Consider the following 22,629-nt stretch of genomic DNA (forward strand, 5'->3'; position numbering starts at 1 on the left):
CTATCAAAGGCAGAGAAAATGAAGGGGTGGGGAAGGGAACAATGCCTGGAAGCAGGCTTTCTGTGTGTGTTTAGCAGAGCATGAGATAATGAGGATGATGCTGGTTCAGTTTTCATCCTATTCATCACTGAAGTTGTGTAAGCAAAATAATAAATGCTGCAGTTTGTTTAGTTCAATCTAATGCACATGAACTTTATAAGGTTTATAGCTTTCCTAAGATTTTGTGGCAATGTTTGTAGAAACTTTAGAACTGTGAGGCCTAATCCTTGAAAAATGGAGTGCTTTGTTAGATGGAGTGGATAGTAAAGGCATATATCCTGCCGATGTACGTTCAAGTTTAGATGCAAATGCTGAAATGACAGGTAGAAAGAGGAAAATTACCATGTCTGTTCATAGTCCTGAAATGACATCCGTTGGATAAATCTTTCTGCCAGGGGAGAAACAGACTATCTGGTGTTTTGACAAGAAAGAGTTTATAAACACTAGAGAAAACTTGGACCTTTGGCAGAGGAGAGATTATGAGAGGGGGCAGGGATGCAGAGTCAAATCAAGAATGTCTGGATGAAAATCAGCCAATACTAAACAGCATTGCTGAAGAATCTAATGATGTGAGTTTTAGTGGGAGAGAAGGCTGAGTAGCAGTTTGGGACATCTTTGACTTGTTTTTCTTATCATGCCATTAAAAAACAATATAAACTTCTCATAAAAATCATTCTGAATAATTTTTAATTAAGTTGAGGCAGAGAAGGCATATGAGACTGAAATGTAGATCTTTATATTTTGGGAATAAAATATTTTCACACCCACAAAATAGACTTGAGTGATTTAACCTCCCCACCTAGCTGTAGAATTTTGATGACTGTTGCTCATCAAATGGGGGAGGAAGAAGAAGATGGGGTCCTGATTAAGGGTGCCCCTGGAACCTTAAAGAGGCTACAAAAGAGGCAAAGCTACTTTGGTGACACTTGCAGTTTCTTATATTGACAAGTTCTTATTTAATTTGTTGAGTGTCTTTCTGTGTCACTGTAGCTACTGCAAAGGTTTCATTATTAAGTGATGAATATAGTCAAAAATTGCAGCCACATGGGCTGCACAAATGCATTTTCATATTATTAACATGTTGCCAACTTGCAATTCTTCGAAGTCTGAGTAAATGTTTTGACAAGAAGAGACAGCAAGGACAAATAAGAAGTAGCGGTCTTGAAGAAATTCAGCCCCAGTTCTAACAGCTTTAAAGTCTTAAGAGTGTTTTCGCTGGGGCAGTACCAGATAAATTGCTCTTATGTGTGCATGCAATAGACTAAAATTCCTTTGAAAGTTTATAATTTCTCATGGGAAAACACAACATAAAAGTTACTTTTACTCATAGAAAAACAAAACCATATTTTCCTGTCAACCTTTGCTGTTGGGAATTTCAAACTTTTTGCATTTTTTTCCTGTGATTCTTAGCTGGCCCAAGGGACAGGCGTTTACAACATAATTTACTTTCAGCGTGTCTCTGTAAATCATTGTAATACTCTCTATTGCTCATGGAGAGAAAAAAGAAAAAAAAACACACACACACACAAAAAAAACTTCCCACAGGGCTTTATGCCCCACTTTCCCTAGACTCCAATAGCCTAAACTCAAACAGAAACTTTCCCTTTTAATGTCCAGATTCAAAGACAAACACATGCAAAAGAAATATATACAATGAGTACAGGTGAACTTAGGACTATGGGCAGGCTTCCAGGGAACAGATATTTTGAGGTTAATTGGAAAAAGGGAGATTTGTCCTAGGTAATATAGAAATTGTAGAAATGCTCAAGTCATTCTCCAGTAGGTGGGTTACTTTTAGCCAAATGACTTAAAATCTTTTTTTTTTTCATAAAAATCCTGAGGACTTGTTAACACACTTTTGCCAAGCTATTAATATCAAGGATCATTCAGTTTTATATGAGAATTTGATGACTTATACACTGGTTGAACCTTCACCTTTTACAACCTTAATGGGGATTTATTAGCTATTTCACAGTGTGTAAATTTGAATCTAGGTCAGATGAGGAAGAAAAATAGGGCATATCCAGACCTAAAGAGTAACCTGAAAAATAATATATCAGAGTCAAAAAAAAGAAAAAAAAAAGAAGGAAAAGGTGCAAAATTAAACAGAAGATTAAAATTGTCGTAAGCAATCTGAGATCTGAAGACAGAACCTGATAATTTAAGACTCAGTGTAGACCAGTTTAGCTCAAATTCAAGTGACTTGTGAGCCTGGTTCCTACACAAATGCTGCAGATTGAGGAGTTAAAATAGCTTATTAACCTGCTGCTGCTAACTGTCTATAACAGGAAATGTAACCCAGGTGCGTTTGATATTCACAAGATTAAAGCTTATGTCTACCATTAAATGGTGACCACATTAAAGCTGTTTTAATGAAGCCGGGGGAGATAATGAATGAATGTTGCTAATTCACTGCAGAGGAGACAGCCTGACCTTCTTCTGACCTTTTTGCCGCCAGGTATCTTAAACAACGTATTAGTTCTGCTTAAAGCCAAAATGGGATGGTCCATAAGATAAAAAAAAGACAAGCCAAATGCTTAAGAGAAAGACTTTTGCTAGTGTTGAAGTCAGGAATCTTTTTTTTTTTTCTCCCTAGAGTCCTTATAAAAAGGACACTGTGTAACAGGATGCTAATCATCCTGTCACCTTTATCACAGACACAGCCATCAGTTTCATCAGGCAGTCTCCTATAGTGCCCCTCAATATTGTCCAGTGACAACATGCAAGGAAAATACCGCTATGTAAAGGCATGGGTGGAGGATTATTATTTAAGGATATAACTCTCTGCTGCTTTAACTTAATCCTGAGTAAATTTTGGAGGATTTAGAGGGACTGCTTATCTTTCAGGTAAGCCTTCATAAATATCAAGCATTTGATAGATTTAAGGCAGCAGTGTATGAGAGATTGTACTTGCTAGAAAATACGCGGGGTGTAGCAGTTCTGTTGCCAATTCATTGTGTTCCCACCTGTTTTTCCAGTCAGCAGAAGTAGGCAGTAGGTTTTTGTAGAAACTAAAGACCTACTGATGGCTTTTTTCTGAATAAAAGATACTGTCTTCTGCTAAAAGGTGAACTAAAATAACCATCATTAGAGAAGAAGGAGCAGGCATGAAATACTCTATCACCTATTTTGGTCATTGAGTACAAAAACTATCAAGAAAGGAATATTAATACAAATGAGAATACATTTTAAGATTTGATCAACACAGATACAGTAAGTCATTTAAGTTACAATGGTTTTAAAATGTATTCTGGAAGAAAAGAAACACAGAAGATGGAATCCATGGGGCTTTACATAAGCCTTGTATTGCAATACTATTTCTACTCAAGAAAGTTTTATCAAGAAAGTTGATAGCTGTGTTCAATGAATATTGTGATGTCTATATGTACACATCATCAGTTTTTAAAGGATATCTTTAGCTTAAAATACTTAAGAAAACTTAAGTGAGAGGGGGAAATCCTTAGAATTATTTTCCAGGTCATATATGTGTTGGCAGTCACATTCAGGAAACTATGTAGTGTACCAAATTTGAGTATTGTATTTGGACACTTATCTATAACTGCAGTCATCAGTTTACTGACAACCATTTGCTTGGACACTACTCCCACCTCCTAATAAGAAATTTTAAATTAAAATGGCAACAAAGAAAATGGCAGCAGATGATTTGGGCTGCAAAAGTAAAAGTGATCAGACCATCTTTAAATGCACACAAAGGTTTATGAGGTAAACAGTGATGCTATGTTGCCATTACCTAAATACACACTTAGATAAAGCTATTTAATCCTTTCCGTCACTATCAAGATCCTTGAAAGAATTATGTACCTTTATCTTTGCTTCTTTATGTCACTTCTCTACCCACAGCAACCTTGTTTTTCTAGTACATTCCACTGATGGGTCCTGGTGGTCAAGTCAAATGGAAAGTTTTCTGTCATTATCTTGTATTACCTGAGCCATTTGATGGTGTGGAGGTAAGGTAACGGTTCAATAAACATTGGATCAGGGGTCCTCAAACTTTTTAAACAGGGGCCCAGTTCACTGTCCCTTAGACCATTGGATGGCCGTTGGAGAGTGCGGTGCACATTCCACTCTTGTGCACTTTGGGCCCGGGACCAGTTGGCTGCTAAGCTGGACAGGCAGCGGTGGCAAAAACACCCGGCGGGCCGGATAAATGTCCTCAGTGGGCCACATGTGGCCCAGGAGGCCATAGTTTGAGGACGCCTGCATTGGATAATTTTACCCTGTCTTTGTGTTTTCTTAGCCCAGCTGCCATATATATCTTGATGATTCTCTAATACCGAGGCCTAGCCTAGACATCTTGCAGGACATATAGACTATATCATCAATGATCTATAAATTATGGCCTTTTAAATGTTTCACAGATACATTTGAATAAAAATGCTCAAAACTAAACATTTTTTCAACTGCACCAACCTCCCCAACTTAACATTTACCAAACCTGACCTTCTGTGTCTAGTCTTGTCAAAATCTCAGGGAAAGAACCACTCAAAAACCTAAAGTAATTGTTGATTTAGCCCCTTCTTTTTCATAAACCAATTAGTCACAATGTCCTGCAGATTAGGTTGTAAGTGAATGAGAACATAATATAAACTTGCTTAAGGAAAAAAAAATATATATATATTGGTTCATTTTCCTGAAAGTTCAGGTCTAATTGGTTCTCTGGCTGAAATTCTGCCCCTGGGTCTTCATAGGAGTATTTCCATCTCTCAGCTCTGGTTCCTTCTGCATTGTTTCCATTTTTGGTGGGTTTTCCAATTAGGGTGACCAGATGTCTGCCCACAGTTCTGTGCTCTCATCCCATCCTCCCAGAAATTCCAGCTGAAAGTAGGACCCCTTCCTCAAATTTCCAACAAAAAATCTAGGACTCTATTCTTATTGTCTTTGTTTGGCCTGAATTAGATCAAGTGCTTAGGCATGATCTAAGCAGTGTGGGCAGGAGAAGGCAGCGATAAGTGGTCAGGTCTGAATTATATATCCGCACCTGGAATAGAGCTGAGGCCACTGCTGCTTAAGGCACAAGAGTGAGTATAGTGGTGGATTTATAGTAGAGAAGTTAGGAAGAAAGTGGAAGCCAGCAGTATATTATGAGAATATGCACTTTTTTCCCTAAAAATAAGGCAAAATATAGAAACAAAAATAAAAGTGAAAGCATATTAAATCATAACCTTGATATAGCTTTGACTATACAGTAGGAATTTGTGAAAAGTAGGCATATTTTGGAAGCCATCTGAGTAAGTCTAGTTACCAAGAAGTCCCCTTGGAAAGCTCTATTTATCTCCTGAGCAAGTACCAATTTTTATGTATAGCAAGGCTTAATGCTTTTACTTCTTCAAAATAAATGCTGGATTTAAAAAAATAGTAATTAATTTAGCTTTTTCTAACTAAAATAGTAGAAAAGTAGTTCAAGGGAGAGGCTGGAAATAAGAGGAAAAGGTGTTTGTGTTTTTTTTTTTAGTATGAGGAAAACTCAGGAATGACTTAAATCATGGAGATTAAGTACATAAAGATTTTTCATACTAATTTTATCCACCAGCTGTTCCTTTCCACTGCAAATTAAACAAAGGGAAAAGCTTAATTTGCAGAAAGAGGATTTAGATTAGGCATAAGGAGTCTAATGTTTCCGTGCATATTGAATGCACCTGTAGCCAGAGCAGACAGGCCCTCAGGTAGCCTTGGCATGAAGTTGTGCTTCAGCTTGCTACAATAGCATAATGATGGCTTCTCACCCCATGCTTTCTGATTAAGGAAACAGAAAAGCTCTGAGTTGTTGGGTGCTAAAATGGATTCACCACGGGAAGGAAGTCTATGCCTTTCTCTTCTGCTACTTTTCTAGTAAGCTGTGAAAGATGCTCTCTGACCAGAATGGTTTATACCCATGGTTCTCAAAATCAGGTATTAGCATCACCTGGTTGGCTTGATAAACCACAAGGCCAGGCCCCTCCCCCATAGGTTCTGATTCAGCAGCTCTGGAGTGGGCTTGGGAATTTTCATTTCTTATAGGTTTCCAGGTAATGCTGAAGCTGCTGCTCTGGGCAGACTACATTAAGAAATATTAACTTCAGTTCTACCCTGTTGTGGCAAAAAATGACTTTTAAGATTATTTTAGTATTAGGTGACTAAAATGCAAGTGCTCAGGTAGTTCCATATACTTAGTGAATTAACTGTAAACCTCTGTAAGCAGTATTTTCTCAGAATACTTATATCAAACTGGAATCATATGGACATTTTCTGACTTTCACTGCAATTGAAAACACGTTTTTAAAAAAATTCCAAACTTCAGAATTCTTTTTAATATATGTTTTCATAAAATTCAATTTTTAAAAAAGAGAAAGACAGATGTAAGGTGAGAGATGAATTAAGTCATCCTCAATATCTCAGGTGACAAGTTTTGAAGACTCCAGATGACCATACCTTTTGGAAGAGATCACAGTTGACTTGTGGAACACATTTCTGTTTTAGCTATATATTAACATCCACTGAAAACATATCTTCAAGGGAGGTGGGTCGTTGATGAGTCTTCATTTCTGCTGGTCTCATATCGGATCAATCCATTAAGGCTTTCTTCAGTGTGGTTGCTTATGGTTTCATGTCTGTTGTTTGGCACATAGAAAACTTTGAAGGCTTTGAATAACTCTGAAGAAATTAGATATTCTATTAATATTAAAAGTTGTTAAGATCTATCTTTAATTGTGTGGTTCAAATGCTATCATAAAATAAAAAGTGTGAAAAGCTGTTTTAGCAAAAGTATATCTTCTGTAATTCTGAATTGTTGGATAAACAAACTCATCAGTAGAGGTAAGTGATAGGATGAGTTAAAGCTTTATGTTTCAGTGATGTTTGTGACACTATTTCCTGAGTCAATAATATATTTAAGATGGGGTAAAGTTAAGCAATATCCCATTCATGTTTCATCAAATTAGTATAATTCTTTATTTTCCTTTTTTAAAGCATATTTGCCAATGGTTTGCCCCTGCAAATGGGTTGTCCCTGTCAGTTAGCTGACAGAACTTCAAAGTTATAGAACTATTGATGTGATGTGATGTGTGTTTATACATGAAGTGAATGAATTAACTATATGTGCATGTATATACACTCTCCTACACACACACTAGTCTGGGTTCCAGAGAAACAGAACCAATAGTGTATATATATATATTATTTATTATAAGAAACTGGCTTAGATGGTTATGAAGGCTAAGAAGTCCCAAGATCTGCAGTTGGCAAGCTGAAGACCCAGGAGAGGTGATAGTATAGTTCTAGTCTGAATCTGAGTCTGAAGGTAGGAGAAGGCCAATGTCCCGGCTTAAAGATAGGAAGAAAGAGAAAATTCTTCTACTCCAGTTTTTGTTGTATTTAGTCCTTTAACAGATTAGATGAGGCCCATCCACTAGGGGAAGATAATCAGCTTTATTGATTCTACTGATTCAAATGTTCACCTCATTCAGAAACACCTTCACCGACACTCTCCAAATAATGTTTAACCAAATACTGAGTTTCCTGTGACCCAGTCAACTTGACACCTAAAATTAACCATCACACACACACACACACACACACACACACACACACACACACACACACACATATGTATATATACACATATATATATATATATATATGTATATAATTTTCTCTTCTTTGTAAGTTTCTTTTCTTTCACTCTTTTTCTGTTTTGGATAACTTGCATGTACATCTTTACTGGTACACTAGGACTATTTTAACCCAACTAAAATCTGAGGGAGAATGACATTCTTTTGGCTTTTGACCAAACTTTATATATTTTGATGTTTTTGCCAAATGATTCTACACTTTTTAAGTTTTAAAGCAAAGAAATACTCCTGTATGCATTTTATATTTGATGGCAAAAGTATTTTACATAGGTCATAGGCTAAGCCTAAGAGTTGGCCATTAGTTACTAAGCAGTAATATTTATACCATATATCCTTTATTCATAATATATAAATGTTTTATATTGTGTGGAGCTGTGTGTATAGCTATTTCCTGGTTTATCTCTATGATTAAATTTCCTGCATGTTACTGTAGAGTGTGGAGTATGGCACAACTCAAATGTAGGAACAGTTATCTAAGTCATCAATCCTGTCCCACCTCAGCGTACTTATTACAATTATTTCTCTTCAAGGAACTTTTTATATACCATTAAATAATTAAAGAGAAGGGGTGATTTATTTTGCTTTCCTTTATCTATAATGACCGTAAAAGAGGAAGGCGAGAAGGGAAACAATGTTGATGCTCTTAATAACTATCTCTCTTCTTTTAGCATGGCTTGCTGGAGTAAGACAGAGAGAGCTCAATTTTCCTCTTCCTCAGCAGGGCCCTTGGGATGGGTAAAGCACTCCAGATTGGTCCTATAAAGCATCTTCTTGTTCTCAGCAGGTGCCAGACTATTCTGGCACATTTCCCATATCCATATATATGGATACATGTGTGTGTGTGCATATATAAATAACATGTGTTTATCAAAAAACCAAAGATCAGGTAAGCATTGGAAGGGAAATTTGATAACACTGCCCTATCTGGTATAAGAAACAATCAACATTGTTTCTTCCAAAGAACACAGAAATACACACATCCTACCTACCTCATATTATTATAGTATTCAGAATCTCCAACATTCAATTCTATTAAGTATTTCATGTGTTGAGTGGTTATTGCTATATTTTATGAAAATAGGCCACAGTATACTGTGAATGTTGATAACACATTTTACACTTTGTGCATTACCACTTAGTTCTAAAGGTTATGAAATTCTTCTAAGTCTCTTTTTTCTTTTTCCTACTCAGTTTTACAACCATTATCAGTTTGAGAAGATATTATTTGGCTTTGATTTGGCCTTCAGTGAAAATGAGCTGTTACCTACTCATGACAAAGAATACCTAAAATTCCACCTCCTCTTGGATGTTTTGTTGGATTTCATTTGTTCATTCATTTATTCCTTCAACAAGTATTAAGTATTTAAGCATGGATTCAGTCCTTGCTGAGTGAAGAGCTTGGGCTTCTGCTTCCTTCTTCTTCTCTTGTGTGTAATTACCTTCACCAATTTTCTGTCAACAAAAGCCCTGGATAAAGCAAACAATCAAACAAAGAAAAACTCCAACATTCCATTGGTTGATTTTTTTTTACACTATTCCCCTACAAAGCAATATTGCTATCTTCTACCCCAAATTAATTTTCTTAAATTTCTCATTTTGATATCTACCACATGGTTAACAGACACCTCTTAGGTTGCTATTGTATACTCTATTGTATACTCTGCTTTTATGTTTATATCTCTCTGGAAAGTGGACCCAGAAGCCTATGAAGATGGAAACTTCTTGTATTGGTTTGTTTGGGATTCCATAACAAAGGACCACAAACTGGGTGGGTTAACAGAATAGAAATTTATTGTCTCAAAATTCTGGGGGGTAGAAGTCCATGAAAAAGCATTAGCAGAGTTGGTTCTTTCTGAGGACTATGAGGGAAAATCGGTTCCTTGCCTCTCCCCTAGCTTCTGGTAATTTTCTGATATGCATTATATTCCTTAGATTATGGACACAACCTCTGCCTTCATGTTCTCATGACATTCTCCCCATGAGTGCAACTGTCTCCAAATTTCTCCTTTTTATCAGGACACCAGTCATATTGGATTAGAGGCTCACATTACTCCAGTATGAGCTAATCCTAACAAATTATATCAGCAACTACCCTATTTCCAAATAAAGTCAAATTTTGAGATACTGGGGGTTAGGACTTCAATATATGAATTTAGGGGGTGACACAACTCAACACAATGTTTCTTTAACAATTTTAAGTTATAAAAAAATGGATGATGGAAGAGACTGATAAGATGACCTCTGTATATTTGCTCTTCATCACCTTTTCCCAGTCATCTTCTAATACCAATGAATGGTTTTGTCAAGACCTAAATTTCTTCACAATTTTCAAGAGAAGCACATGAATACACTCCATTAAGAAAGAAGGTAATTAGAGGTTATATTTTGTTTGAAGGGAGATAGTGCTGCTTGGAACATATTGTAACATGACTATATATGTGTCACTTTTAATTTTATCATTTATGTTTTAATGGATGAAAAATTCTGTCAGATAAAATTTTTATTATTTTTATTTCTCAAGTGTTTACATACATAAGCTACTAGAAATTTGATAGTAGTACTCAAATGCCATATTATTGGGTTGTTATTTTTTTCCTAATTCTGATTCTATAAAATCTAGTATGGGGAGTTTTTAGGAACTCAGGGTCACATCTCTGCCTTAGTGGCTTCATAGCTACTTGGAATTACTTATTGATATGTCCAAAACAATTCCAAAGGATTTTTTTCTATTTCTCAATATTACATGAAAACTGGATTATACTGTGTGTTTGTAACAGAAGTAAGGGCCTAAAAAATGGCAAAATGTATTACAATTTGTCTCTTTAAAATCCTACTTTCATTCTTTTTGTGAATTAAGACCTGCATTCCTACCCAGGGCCAGTAATCAGAAGGGCAGAAGAGTGTTTTTTGTTCTTTATTTTAAACCATTGGAGATGGCTCAACAGGACTATCTGGGCAAAGAACATGGGGTCACCTTCACCAGAAATAAGGCTGACTAGTACCACCAACCATAGTTAAACAGCAATAGTGTGAAGCTGAAAACCCCCTTTAAAAGCTCTATATTTCTGCTTAAATGGAGGACAATGGTTCTTTATAATGAGAGTCTGCCATCTTCCTCATTTGCTGACAAATTAATAAACTTCTCTTTCCTTTTCCTCAAACCACTTGTCCTCGTCGTGTGTTTGGCCTCAGGGACATGTGCCACACTTTAGTTAACATGTTAGCATCCAGTTAAGTTTTGGATATTTATTTTGAATTCTCTGTGGGTTCTACATTATAAAATAAGTAGCAATTAAATAAAAATTTACCTTTATTTTAATCAGGTAGATACATGTATCTCCCTTCCCTCCAATATCAGCTGAACATTTTAGTACCAGCTAATTATTAAAAGATACACTCTGAAAATGTAGAAATAATATTATAAGACTTATTAAAATTACAATTTACATGGATAACCATTGACTGTGTGTACATGTATATGTGTGAGAGAGAGCGGAAGAGAGAGACAGAATAATTTTATATAGTTGCTTTTGGAGAATAACTAAAACCCAAAGAAGAATGCTACTTCTCTATAGATTCTTTTGCTTGCTTGTGCACACATTTAAGCTTGGTGCATTTGTGGATCCTGTGTTACCCTGTGTTCCTTCATGACAATAAAATGTCTAGCTCTTGCCAGTCTTTACTGTTATCATAACCTCATACAAAAAAAAAAAAGGAAAGAAAGAAAGAAACATACTGGACTTCCATGAAGTAAGTTACAGTACAGGGGATTGTTTCTTGCTTTGGTATAAACCAATGGTTGAAAATCTGTCTGACTGGAAACGTTTCAATAGGAAAGCAGACTGTGGGTTTTTGGAAGGAAGTCCACAGTACCTGATGCTTAGTGGGTAACATAATGACTGTGTTAGGTGAGTATGTTAGAAGGTGTGTATGTTTCTGTAAGCAGTTGGACAGTTCTTTCCAATTCTTCCAGACAGATTGGCTTCCCTGTGTTTTTAGTTTGAATGATTTTTTTTTTCAAGATGCGACACTACCACAGTCTAATACCATTTTTGGCAGTCAGTTATACATGTCTTCTCAAGGGCTTTGGAGTCTGTGTTATTGTGTACCTTAAGTTGGATTAACATGGAGTGCAAGAATTAGGAGAACTAGGGAATACATTTTGTAATATTTCATAAGGTCGTCTGGAAGCCTAAGAAAGCTAAGAAAACAGTCCTGTTAAACTTGTCTTCCCTGACCCCAAACTCCTTATCCCCTCCCCAAGAAGATAAACAATAGATTCGGAACTAAGCCTGAGATTTCTTGTTATATTTTCAGCTTTTAAGATTTGCATAGTAAAATTTCTGATTCGAACAATGAAACTGTGCTCTTGGTTTCTTTCTTTCTTTGTTTGCTAGATTTATATAGCACCTTTGACCCAAGGTCTAGGGTGCTTTCTTAGGTCAGCTCTTTCCCCACCTTTTAAAAATTGATCACTAGAGATGTAATCTGTGAATCACCCCAGTGACTCCCTGTAAGCTCCCACTGGCATCACGTGCTGGCTGCTCATGTCAGAATCACAGAAAACTACAGCGTGTCAGATCCATGCAACGCCAGCTCTCCACGGAGAAAGACATTCGTCAATGTCTTATTGCGACTGATGCCCACTCTGGGAATTTTGTTGTTGTAAAATTGTGGCCATGAGACTAATAAAAAGAAATCTGCACATATACAAAAAAGTGCAATTGGTTGTTATTTTTGCTCCTTTTTATTTCCATCAAAGAATAATATCTTAACAGAAAAAATATACATTGTGTTACTTCTCCAATGCTGCTGCTAAAAGCCACACAAATCTTCAAGGAGACAGCTGATCCAGTTGAAAGCAAGTGAGAAGAGACAAATCAGGGGTCTGGGAAGAGGAGAGCGACGGCAAAGCCAATGCAGGTCTCCTCAGTGCAGAGCTACTTTTCTGATGAGGAAGCTTTTCTCCAAAGCCCCTCAGTTTAAGAAAGGGAAAGACGATGGAAACTGCCTTAGTTAATTGTCACCTCACACCTTTCTTTAATGAGTTTCCTAGAAGTTTATGGTTAAGTTACCCTGGTGACTCAGGTAGGGTTTCCTTCAACTCCAGCTGTGACTGTCAGAATAGGAAAATGGGGGTCCATTTTCTGATTAATGAAAATAATAATTATATACAGATGAAAGCAAAGAGAGAAAGCAAAAAGCTTCCATGTTACTTTAAACAAAGAAGAGTTAAGGCCTTATCTTAACTATGCATTGGCACCGCAATGCGAAATGGTCATGCAAAATTAATTTTTAATGTGTTCAATTTATATTAAAAATTTCTGCAAGTGTGTGAATTTTTTTTCCAAGGCTGGAGTGCTACTTCATTTACAATATTCCCTGAAGGTGTTTTTTTTTAAAGAGACTCTTAAACTGAAGCCATTTTAAGGGTTTTATGAGACATTATGTGAGCTTTCATATGCAAGTTAGTCGTTAAGTACCAGATATTATATTCTGTAATATGCTTAAGTGATATTAGAGGCTGTATATAGCCTGCAGTAATGGCTATTGCTGCTTTTTTAATTTATCAAGAAAATGTTGCTTAAATAAGGAGCAAATCAATGCTGGGTTATACAAAATATAAATGTAAGGAAGTAACAGAATTTTTTATATACTTGCTTCTTCCAGCTTCACTGGAAGGGAAAAATACAACCTACTTTCGTGACTTGTATTGACAGAAATTGTAAGAAAAAGATAAATAAAATAGTATATTTCCAATTAGAGAACTGGTAAGAGTACACAGAATGGCATTGAACAATGGATACCCATTGTTACACATGCTTTTTGATGGGTATAAATTTTATGCCCTGGATGATTGCCTTTTTTTTTTGTATGCATTCTGGCATTAAAACAAAGTAAAATCTTTTACTTGAACTTAAACCAGTTAAAGCTTTGAGTACTCTGCCTACAAAGGGACAAATCTGTATTAAGCTGGATTCATTGGTCAAGCTTTGAAAAGTATGGAAAAAGCCCCACCTGGTGAGTGAAATTGACTTAAAAAAATTAAAGACAAATTCTTGTGCAATGATCCTCCTACCTTGCAATCAGACCATCACCACTGTCACCACCACTACCACCTGGCTCATGATATAATGTTGCAAATGTTCAGTCTTTTAACATGGCTCCAAATCGAATTTTTGTTTGACAAGAAATAAGATGTGACTAGTTACTGACAAGCTATGTGTTGTATTCAGTGGCTTATCACTATGGACATAAGCATTAGACCTAAAACTAATTAAATTCTCATTTAAAAAAATTTATCTTAAGATAGTAACTTACACTAAGCAAAATGAATTTGACAGGATGAAATTATATTATACTTACATTTTCATATTAAAAGCAAATGATTCCTTAGCTTGACATTATAGCTTGAATTTAGATTTGACATATAAATTACTCCATGGACTTATCAAGCTGATTTCATCTTCCCACTCTGAAAAATATGGTGTGAAAAAAAAATCCATCTAGGTTTTGTTTAGTAATAATTATAAGGATGTTGATCTGTAATCAAGATTCAAACTTAAACAAAAACTATTAGCTTTCCCGATGGAAGAATACAAAGAGTTGCAATTAATTATTTGGTAACCATTTTCCTCCACTATAGGCATTATCAACAAATACATATTTTTTTGAGGGGAACTTCTTAAATAGTAGCTTAAATATCACCAATGGGTTGTGGAAGGTTCACACATTAAAGTCACATTTACTTGTAATACACAAAAAGAAAGTTCAATTGGATTTTCCTTTGTGAGACAACAACAAAATAAGTCAATATACAAAAGAACTTTCAGAGATTATAGGCTCAGTACATGTTTGGAACTTCCATATGTAAAATAAAGGCTAGTGATTATTTATTGATTAACTTTTATATTCAGTCCATAAACATTTACCAAGCCCCAACTACATTCCTCACATAATGCACTGAGATTCTGTGAGCTCCTAAATTGTCTTCAAAATCATCAGCTGAAAAAGTAAATTATGCTTACTATATTGTTGGTGTATTTTTGGTTTCCTAATGCTTAAAGAATGATTATAAAAATCTTTTACATTATGGACATAACTATCAGATAATCAGCATGCTTGTTTATATTAGACCATGCTATAGCCAATACTTTTCTGAGTTTTTTGCTGTCATTTTCAATCTTGGGGAAAATCTCACTCTATTTACTAACTATTCTTATTGTCGTCATTATTATTTTTTTTAATGCCCACACTGGTAGGCAGAGTTTTCTATTTACAACCCCTTCCAGCTGTAGAAACTTTCTACGTATTCACAAGTTTCCTGTTACCCCTGAGTCCCAGGAAATCGAAAGCTGTGTCTTTAAAATGAAGACACTATTCCAACCTAGCATCCTGCCTTCCTCAGCCCAGCTGCAGATCTCTCTCCCTCCTTCGTTCTCCACTCTGCGTTATGATTAAATACATTTAAAATCAAAATCATCTTTTCCACTCGCCTTTCCTATCCCAGCTGTGGATTCCCACCCGATCCTTCTTTTGGAGTCAGATTTAATACGAATATTTAAAATCAAAATCATCTTCTGTTTCTCTGCCCTAGCCTAGCAGCTGCAGATTTCTACTCCCGGTACTGTTCTCAGTAGCTCACCAAAATGTTTCCCAGAAAAATAATATGAAGTTGTTTTTTCCCTCCAAAACTGCTAGTGTTTTCGTGGCCATCCTGTTAACCTGTTTTCTTCCATCCGGGATCATGAGCATGACCTCGCTAGAAGTGTGTCAAATTGCAATGTGTGTGTCAGGGGTTAACATTGCTTTAAATAAATTAATATTGGTATAAAATGGCACGTACAGCCGTCTTTACCATTCATTCTTATAGAACATATCCAAACACATGTACATACAGTACATTTTTGATCAATACAGGAAAGAAAAACCTGAATAGAGCTTAGCTCTACCAGATCTTAAAATAAACATTCAGAAGAAATAAGGAGAAATAAGCAAATAAAGTTTTTTGGCAGAGAGTTTATTTATTTAGCAACAGAGATACAGTTGCTTACACTTTGTACAAATGTTTTATCTCTTTTTCCGTAGCACCTGTCCCTGAGTGAATAGAACCACATCTGTCTCATCTTGGCATAACAAGTACACATCTACATCTGTGAATGATGATTCCATTTTTTAAGGAAACAGTGTATACTTTTGCACTCCTGCAGTCTGGTGAAAAAAATGCACAATGGATTTTGTGTCTTGCAAGAAGGCTTCTAAATAGTGAATAAGAAAGTTTGGAACTGGTACAGAAATATTGAATTCACAATCTAAGAAAGCTATGAATTTTACCTATATCTGGGTATGCATATTGTACATGTGAATGTATATATATTTTTATTAACACAAAATATCAGATAAAGAAAGGATGTACCTAGTAGAAGGTATAATTTAGGAAAGAAAATGCTTTAGTAAACTCTTCATTAATTTACAAGCTCGTAGAATGGTAATGGCTTGCATATTGCTTTGGAAATATTTTCTGAAGGAACAAGATTAATTTTAGGGAAGGGAGAATTTGAGGTCTTAATTGATACCAATTAGAGTTACTGACTGTGATAATTTAGGGCATTTTGTATTACGCACACTTCAAATTTGATACAAATAACCAATCTCTATGCAGAATCCTCTAATAATTAATGAACAGGGTGAGGGGAGGTGGTGGATCTTGGAAGCCATAACTTCAGATCCAAAGAAGAAGACACGGTTCTGAAGACATAAAAACTTTTATTTCTCCTGAACCAATGTTAGTTGCTGTGGTCTCTATTCAAAATCACAAATGTGGCCATTGCTCATTTTCTTTTTTGCGTGTGCCTGGAACAATTTTCCATTCCACCCCTTCCCTGCTAGCCCTCCACATTTCTCTGCCACATAGTAGCAAATGGTGGTGGGTGAAGCTATCTAATATATATCATAGCTATATCATAGGTTTGTGAAACAAGTGGCTACAGGAATTATGAACTCAAACTTTATGGCCTTTTTTCCCCCTGGATGCCTATTTATTGTGCGCAGAACATTAACTTAGGCACTGGGAGAATATTTTTAAAATGCTCAAAAGTTTGGCATTGCTTTAGGGAAAATTGAACGTGTACAAGAAGGTGTGCTGGTATACAAAATAGGAGTGACACAAACAGGGCTTATAGGAAATAAAAAATTATTTTGCTGTTTGGTGCAAAGAGTGAAGATAATAATTCCTTTGACATATTATTCTTTGTTGTGCCATTAGCTCACATTAATTTTTGTCTGCAAATAAACAATAAATAACGCTGATGTAATGATTTGAGGCTAAGATAATCCTTTAGGTGATTCTATAATCTCCCTAGTTAGCATTTCCCAGAACTTCACAGGTCTTGCATCTATGAATCTCAGCTTTATTCCTCCTACTTCTCTGAAAGCCTATTTATTTTTTCTTGATCACTCCACGGTGAGAAGCAAGAACATCTGCTCTCCACGGCTGTCTGTTCGTATCGCTAAAGAGTCCTGTATCTCACTTATCGTTCAAATAACACTAGGTTCTCGAAGGAAAAACTGTGGCTGTGAACTTCACTGGGTTTTGTTTTGATTTCAAGGACACCATTGGTCCCAGGGCAGTTGCTGCACTGTTGCATTATCATCTCCTAACTTCCCGTGAGACCTTCCAACTGCTCTCAAATCCTCTATATACTTTGTTCCTTGGGTTGGAACTGCCTCAACGTGGTTGCAGTACTGACCATTGGCATGCACCTTCCCATGCACTTTTTTTCATCTAAAGGTGAGAAGAGCAAACTGCATAATTTACACGCACTTCCTGGGTGGTCACACCTTAGTTTTCTCTCCTGCCTGGCCAAACCCAGCTGCCATCTGTTCTCCTAAGCACCCCAGGCCATCCTGGGCTTGACAATGCGCTATGGTGTTACAGACAGAAAAATGAGCTGTGATAGAAATCTGAAATTCTTTCTCCATCTATAGAGTGTTCAATTTCCTGTGTTCTGTTCATGCAGTCAGTTTGCATAGGTATGCTTGAAGTTTTCTTTTGCTCATTTTTATTACAAGAAAATAATTTTACAAATAATCAACCAAGAGGGTTATATAATGTGTATTATTTATTGATAGCATTCTGGACCTTTAGACAAACATATAAACAGTCAGTTTTTTCCAATGTATATTATGTACCCACAAGAATAAAAGGAGTTGTTCCAGTCTAGTGGAAAAATTATTTATTTTGGATATTTTTCAAAATATGTTATTCTGTCAGTCTTACTGGTCAATCAAGCGTGAATTTTGAGATTTTGGAAATACTAGGTATTTTAAAAAGAATGTAGATAAAAAGGATTTTTATTTGCCAGATATATTTTTTTCTGCTTTTAGAAGTGCCTGTCATTTACAAATTTCTCAGATTTCTCAGCTGATCCCCGATGTTATGTCAGAGTTAACAATGTTATCTAGAAAAAAAATCTGCAATAAAATATATAATAAGGAACAATGAGCATTAAAAGTTGCAGTAGAAACTTTGGCTCTTTTTTTAATGGTCAGCATAATTTTACTTCAAGGAAAAGAAGCATTGGTGTCAGCAAACACCACATATGTGTATGCTGCTTAGTGATTTTTAACCTCAAGTACATTGATTTCAATTGTTTTAATTCAAAATTACTAGATATCTTCAAACACAGAATCGATCCATGAAATTTCATTTCATAAATCTTAAATGTAGTAGACATTTTCTGTGTTTTTTTTTTTTTTTTTACTTTTTCTGACAATTTGAATAATCAGCAAAAATTTAGGATTGCCATTCAAGTTCTAGATTCAGGAATGTGATAAAAAGTTATTTTAAGCCCAGAAAATTTTTCTTTTTGAGTGAAGATGAGGTTGTACTTTTGAAAGTTTGACTGTATATTTACTTTGAGTGTCTCTAACTTAAAAAAGAAAGATGTTGAGGAACAGGAAATATTAAAATCAGGATTAAGTTATTATTCAGTTAAGTCTAGAAAATACAATAAAGTTCCACAAGTAAAACAAAGTAAAATCCTTCAAATTGCTTGTGACTGTGAAATCATCTCCATTTGATATTATATCTGCCAGTAGTATAGGTGGAAATAGTCTGTATCTCTGAGTATATTCAAGAGGAATTTATAAAGTAGCTAATGCTATAGTGACATTTGTCATTATAGGTAACTATAAGAGTTTATTGGAAATGCTCTATATTTACCTACTATTTACATAGATTCTCAGATTTAACTGTAAATAGTTTACTCTTGCTATGTCAGCATGGTTAGCTGGAGTCTTCTGACACTAGGTATGTAACTTAGGCTGATTTTCTTAACATCTATAGGTCTCAGTCTCTTCTGTAAGTGGAAATGTTACTCATTCTACTTGTATCAAATCAAGGGTTAGCAAACTCTAGCCCAAAGGCCAAATCCAGTCTGCAACCTGTTTGGGGGCAAGCCAGAAGCTAAGAATGGTTTTTACATTTGTAGTGGATAGTAGTAGAAGGACAAATAAAACCTGCTTATCAGCAATAAGAACAATAATCAAAGCAAAGAAGACTAAAGTCTAAATGATCTATGAAGCCTAAATACTCACTATTTTGCCATTAAATACTCACTATCAATTACTATTAATTTAATTGCCATTAAATACTCACTAAATACTCACTATGTGGCCACTATAGATAAATTTTCCAATCCATACATTATACTATAAAGTTATTTTAAACATTAAATGAGATGGTGCATGTAAAATGGTTGACAGGATGCCAGGAAAATGGGAATATCTCATTGAATGTCACTTTTTATTGGTTTTGGTACTACCCATGAGAAAAATGATATTAACACTCTTCTTAAGGGGTCCATCTGTTGGTAGAGTTCCATTTAATTAGTGTGATCTCATACTCTGTCCTACTGTAGGTAGTCATGTGCCTCATGAAATTTTGGCCAATAATGGACCACATTTGCAATGGTGGTCCCACAGATTGTAGTGGAGGTGACAAATTTCTATTGCCTAGTGATGTCATAGCCATCATGAAATCATAATACATCACATCCATTACTCATGTGTATATGGTGATGCTGGTGTCAATGATCTTACTACGCTGTCAGCCATATAAAAATTTAGCACATATGAGGGCTGTTTGAAAAGTATCCAGCCATTGTGAACATGTAATTTTCATATTACATGGCTGAACACTTTCTGGAAAGCACTCATACAATTATGTATAGTATATAATACTTGATAATGATAATAAACAACCATATTATTGGTTTATGCATTTACTGTTCTATACTTTTTATTGTTATTTTAGAGTGTACTCCTTCTACTTGTAAAAAGAGTGGACAATAAAACAGCCTCAGGTAGATCCTTTAGAAGGTATCCCAGAAGAAGACATTGTTATCATAGGAGATAACAACTTCCTGCATGTTATTGTCCCTGAAGAACTTCTAGAGGGACAAGATGTGGAGGAGGAAGACAGTGATATTGAAGATCCTAACCCCATGTAGGCTTAGGCTAATGTGTGTGGATTTTTGTCTAAGCTTTTTTAACAAAAATGTTTAAAAGACTGTAGGTATGGTGTCATATGCCGGCAGTCCCAGCTACTCGGTAGGCTGAGGTAGGTGGATAGCTCGAGCCCAGGAATTCCAGACTATAGTGAACTGTGATTGCTCCTGTGAATAAGCACTGCACTCAAGCCTGTGCAAAGTGGTGAGATCCCCATCTCTTAAAGAAAAAAAAGTAAAAAAAAAAAAATTAAAAGTAAAAAAGTTTATATAATAAAGATATAAGGAAAATATTTTTATATAGCTATAATGTGTTTCTGTTTTAAACTGTTATTACAAGAGTCAAAAAGTTAAAAAATTAAAAAGTCTATAAAATAGAATAATTACAGTAAGCTAACATTAATTTGTTATTGAAGAAAGAAAAATATTTTCATAAATTTATTGTAGCTTAAGTATACAGTGTTTATAAAGTCTAAAATAGTGTGCAGTAATGTCCTAAGCCTCAGATTCACTCACCACTCACTCACTGACTCACCCAGAACAACTTCTAGTCCTGTAAGCTCCATTCATGGTAAACACCCAATACAAGTACACCATTAGTTATCTTTTATACCACATTTTTACTGGACCTTTTCTGTTTCAATATGTTTAGATACACAAATACTTACCATCGTGTTACAATTGCCTGTGTTATTTAATATAGTAACATGCTCTACTGGATTGTAGCCTAGGAGCAATAGTCTATGCCATACAGACGAGGTGCATAGTAAGCTATATCACCTATGCTTGTGTAAGTACATTCTATTATGTTCTCACAATGAAGAAATCATCTGAGGACATTTCTCAGAATGTATCCTCGTTGTTAAGTAATGTCTAACTGTACCATCTTGTGCTAGATAAAATTAAAAGGCATTCTTTTTTTTGGAAGGATGATAAAGATTCTCCTTTTGAAAGAAAGCTTGACAATGTATATTTTCTGACTTATGTTGATTAATTAACTAATTCATTTTGTTATATTTTTAATGAGACTGTAACGTGAGAAACTATCTTGGGAGAAGGGAATACTGGAAATAGGTTCATAAAAACATGTCAAAGACCACTGGAAAGGAAATAACTTGATGTTCTTTCTCTTTTTGTGTGTGTTGTTTTCATTTCTCTTGCAAAAGAAAGAATTTTAGTCACTTGATTTTTTTTCTTTTCTGAAAAGAGGTTTCAGTTTGGAAATAGTGATGTTTTCCCAAAAGGGGATAAAGTTGGAAGGGAAGATATGAAAGGGAAATAAGTTTATTGTTTTTTTTTGTTTTTTTTTTTTTTTTTTTACCTTCAGAGAATGCAGAACATTAAATCTCATGCTTTTACATAAGCCTACCATAAACTAAGGTACATACAAGCAAACATCTCTCCCTTCCTTGAACATTAGATTAAAATGCATTAATAAAATAAACTTCTCTTAGCAGTTCTTGTGGCAGAATCCTGTGGATCCCAGTCGGTGGGTCCTTGGGAATGCCATCATGAGAGGACCCAGCCAGCTGGAGGACAGAACAGTGGAACCTGCTTAGGTCAGAGTCTTGTTTGGATTCAACCTTGAATTCAGCTAAATGTGTGGGAAACAAAACAAAACAAAACAAAAATAAGTATCCATCTACCCCCACAAAAAAATTAAATAAATAAAGCAGAAAAACCAGCAGGGTGCACATTAAAAGGAAAAGCCTTAAAAGCAGACCTGGTGTGGTCGTGCAGTAGTAGTAGGATTTGTGAGGGCTATGGCTGGGTGGAAATGAAATAGGCCATGAATTCCCCACCAAATTCCTTTGCAAAGAGAATTTCAGCATTTTTGCTAGGGCTTCCCCTGTTCCTCTGAATCCTGATGGCCAACCCACAGGATCTTGGAGTTGTTGCTTAAAAGAATTATTATGATCATAAACTTTCTAAACCCACGTTTAATACTAAACGTGGCATCAGTTGGGCTCTCTGTTAAAGAATTCATCTGTGAACATTTTTGTTACAAGCTTTTCCACAGAAGGAAAGAAAAATCATGATGGGTTGTCTAAGTTTTTAATCAGATGGACAAAGACATTCCATCTATCCACGATTTGGAAAGTGTACCATGACCAATGTCTTTAAGGTCAAACTTAGGGGAAGGAGAAACAAGATGGCGCCAGAGAGATTCACAGGGTTAGGAGATCCAATCCCAGAAGTGAAGCAGACAGAAGACTGAGATGATCATGGTGGGTCATATAGGGTGCCCATCGGAAGGACTGGGAAAAAACTGTGCTAATAACTCTAGGTCAGTCCCCATGTGTGACACCATCCTTGAAATGACAAACTGATGTTCCTCAAATTGCTGCCATTTTTTTTTGCATTCAGCAGCACTCTTGCTATTGCTGCTACTGTGAATCCTAAATGTAAGAATGCATATGCATTTCTGAAGCTTTAAGACTTTGGTGAGGACA

At 35.6% G+C, this 22,629-nt stretch overlaps 1 long non-coding RNA gene across 1 annotated transcript; it reads right to left on the bottom strand.

The window, feature by feature from the left end:
- Positions 1-8,976: 8,976 nt before the first annotated feature.
- Positions 8,977-20,933, bottom strand: LOC105860219 (uncharacterized). Its single transcript, XR_001148939.2, has 3 exons — positions 20,845-20,933; positions 14,034-14,142; positions 8,977-9,134 (listed from the first exon to the last, which is right to left on the bottom strand). It is a non-coding gene; the product is annotated as an uncharacterized LOC105860219 (long non-coding RNA).
- Between the last annotated feature and the right edge of the window lie 1,696 nt (positions 20,934-22,629).

This window comes from Microcebus murinus, chromosome 8 (assembly GCF_040939455.1).
Source record: "Microcebus murinus isolate Inina chromosome 8, M.murinus_Inina_mat1.0, whole genome shotgun sequence".
NCBI lineage: Eukaryota > Metazoa > Chordata > Mammalia > Primates > Cheirogaleidae > Microcebus > Microcebus murinus.